This window comes from Eurypyga helias, unplaced genomic scaffold, assembly GCF_000690775.1.
Source record: "Eurypyga helias isolate BGI_N326 unplaced genomic scaffold, ASM69077v1 scaffold28833, whole genome shotgun sequence".
Taxonomy (NCBI): Eukaryota; Metazoa; Chordata; class Aves; order Eurypygiformes; family Eurypygidae; genus Eurypyga; species Eurypyga helias.
Window position 1 is genome coordinate 26,757 of NW_010241064.1, and position 3,101 is coordinate 29,857.

The window sequence follows — 3,101 nt, forward strand, 5'->3', positions numbered from 1 at the left end:
CATCTTACAGGAAGCCAACAAAGCATATTGCCTGGGAATTGCATCCTTGGTTTGGTCCTCCAGGCACCAGGTTGCTACATGTTCAGCTTGTCTCACACGGCAGGCAGGAAGATGCAGCCAGACATTAATCAGCTCATGAACGTTTTCTGGCCAGTCAAAGTCTGTATTTCCAAACAAACCATCCCATGACTGACTGCACAGCCAGCAGGATTTCTAAATTGTTAAAGAATGATAGGTATGCAATTTTACGGTAGGTTACGTCAGTTATATATTGTACGATGATAAGGAGGAACCAAGTGTATTGCTGCTTTACTACAGACAAAAAGCCAAAGAGCATATGCTCTATTTACAGAAGTATGTACCTATTTTCACGGTCATGATGGATGCTAGATATGCATACCTCTTTCTATAGCATGATCACAAAATGTCCATATGTAGCAGTTTTGCACAATGACTTGCTTTCAGGTCTCAGCCTTGACTCTGCGAGAAGTTACTTCACTGATCATCCCTCCACAAAAAATCCCCTAGAAGCCCAGTTCAGACACAGTGCCAAAGGAAGGATATGTCAGGGTAAAGCCACGTCACACTTCAGAGAGTGTGCATAGTGCTGTGGCTCACAGGGCAATCCTGTGGAGTTTCAGAATTATGCCAGATACCTCTTCAACTCTAGGGCAGTGCAGAGTCAGAAGAAGGGCTTGAAGTTACCTCTTCCTGCTGTCTTCTCTCCTGGCTGCAAATTTTGTGCAGTATATACCACAAAAATTCAGTCCTTATTCTAAAATTTATCAGAACTGCTTATTCACAAGTGGTAGTCAGGGCTCTGATCTAAATTATTCAAATATAATAGTGACACTCAAGGTTATTTAAAATGTTGGGTGCTGACGTGTTTTTTTTAGAATAAGCACAAAAGCATCCTACAGCAGCATGCAGATAGGGTTATAGTACATTGCAGGGATATACTATGTCCAGAGAATCTCAGCTTTGAACAAAATGAAAGGAAATGGTGCTGTTCAGAGCCCCTCCTCTCTCATTCCCTCACAACAGAGGGAGTGATACCAGAAAGGACAAGATAAACTGAGCCTACTGAATAGACAGATGGGTATCAGGCTGACATAAGGCCTGGAGTATGCAAGTTTTGTTCAGGCAGTCCCAGAGGATTTACAGTGGCACATTTTTTGACATTGAGGAAGTTACTGTGAGCTCAGTGACTTATTTTTAATCTTCATTCCATACATCCCTCTGCCTATGTTGTATTCGTATTGTAATTTGAAACAGATCACACTCTTTGGTAAGACAAAGGAAAAAAAACAAAAACAGGGAACAGTGATGAGAGGATTTTGCTCACACTGAATATGTAGCCTTGCTATGTGATACATGGTTGTATGTGGATGTTCGTATGAGGAGGAGCAAATCAGAAAGATAAAAATGACTGCAACATGGCTGAGAGGCTAAATTTAAGCCTCTTTATCAAAATAAAACAACACTGTTGAAGAAAAAACAGGTTTATACAAACCATATGAACACATGAGCAATAAAATAGCATATCAAAAAGTTGAATTTAAATCAGGATAGAAAAAGCTTTCAGAAATTAGTATCTGGTCAAACAGTAAACAAGAACTTTATGGTTTGTTGTAAGTTTTAAGACTGATAGAAAAGTGTTTGGAGAGTTCTAGACTGGGAAAATGTATCAAACTTTCAGCCCAAGGGATATGTAATATCCATGTTTCCAACCTGATAGGAATAGTTAGAAATATTAATGTAACTCTTCAGGCTCTGCTTCCAAATCCAAAGTCTTTTCATTAACAAAATATTTATGTGATGTTTTGAATATGTTTTTCATTAAAATATTACTGCATTCAACTCCAGGTGTATTTAAAGTATGTTTCTGGACTGAAGTAAAAGGACCAGTACTGTTTTCTCTTACCCCATATTCATTATCCACCTTTGTAGATTTGTTTCAATATCTTCAGAGGTCCTAGTACTTCCTGTACATAATAGGTGAAGAATATATATCTTTCTTAAATAGTAGGAAAGAGATATTTTTTGAAATTTGTAGTCTTATATGCACATACCCCTAGGATTTTGTGCATATTAATATGGTAATATGTGTATTGAACAAAAGACCCTCTGTATAAAACCTTGTTCATTTTTGATAGAAATGTTTCTTAATTTTTATCTCATATTACAGAAATATAATCAACTAGATTCTAATTACATTAACAAAGATGTAAATCCAAAGCAGCTCCATTGAATTCAGTACAAATAAACTAAGGTAATATTGATTAGTAGACACCTCAGTCTATTAATACTGCTTAAACTTTTGTGACCCCCCAACATACGTCAAGATAGCATGAGGCTTGTTGTTTTTCCTCCTCTTCTCTTTTTTCTCAATGTGCAGAGAGCAACCAAATCTGTATGTTCCTTTCAGATGTCATCCCATATTAAGGGCCAGGTTATGCCATCAATTTTTTAAACACAACTACCCACTGAGATCAATGCAGACTGCTACTTAAAACTTGACAGTAGGGTGTGACCCTATAATAACAAGAAATATCTCTTTACTTGACTAAAAGCCTTATTCTAGTCACAACAGCAGTCTACCAGCATTAAACACTGCATTTGTAGCATTGCAGTGCTGATATGCTGCATCCTACTGTGTTTCCAAAGGTAATCATTGCTTATACTGTTTCATCTATCTAAAATTCTTTCAAGTTCCTATCATTCATGAGAAAACAATTGCAGCAACACCAGAACGTTAATATTGGGTAAAGAACTACTGAGTAGGGACAGACAAATTACAGGGATTAATGCATTACACGCACATGAATCCCTGTGCTGCAGAAAATTTTATTGGCCTTTATAAGAACAAGAAGGTAGAGGGTAACTTACATCCTGTCTTTTAATCAAAGCTACAGGTCCTTATTCTAAAAAGATTCATGCGCATCTTTAGTGACACAGTAAACACATTAACTAGGGCCAATAGGTGTAATCAGAATTCAGAGCATGAAGCAAACGATAAGCTCTCTACAGAACTGAAATCACATCATTTGTTTTATTCTCTTCTTTGCAGCCATCATACATGCTGCAGAAACACTCATAGT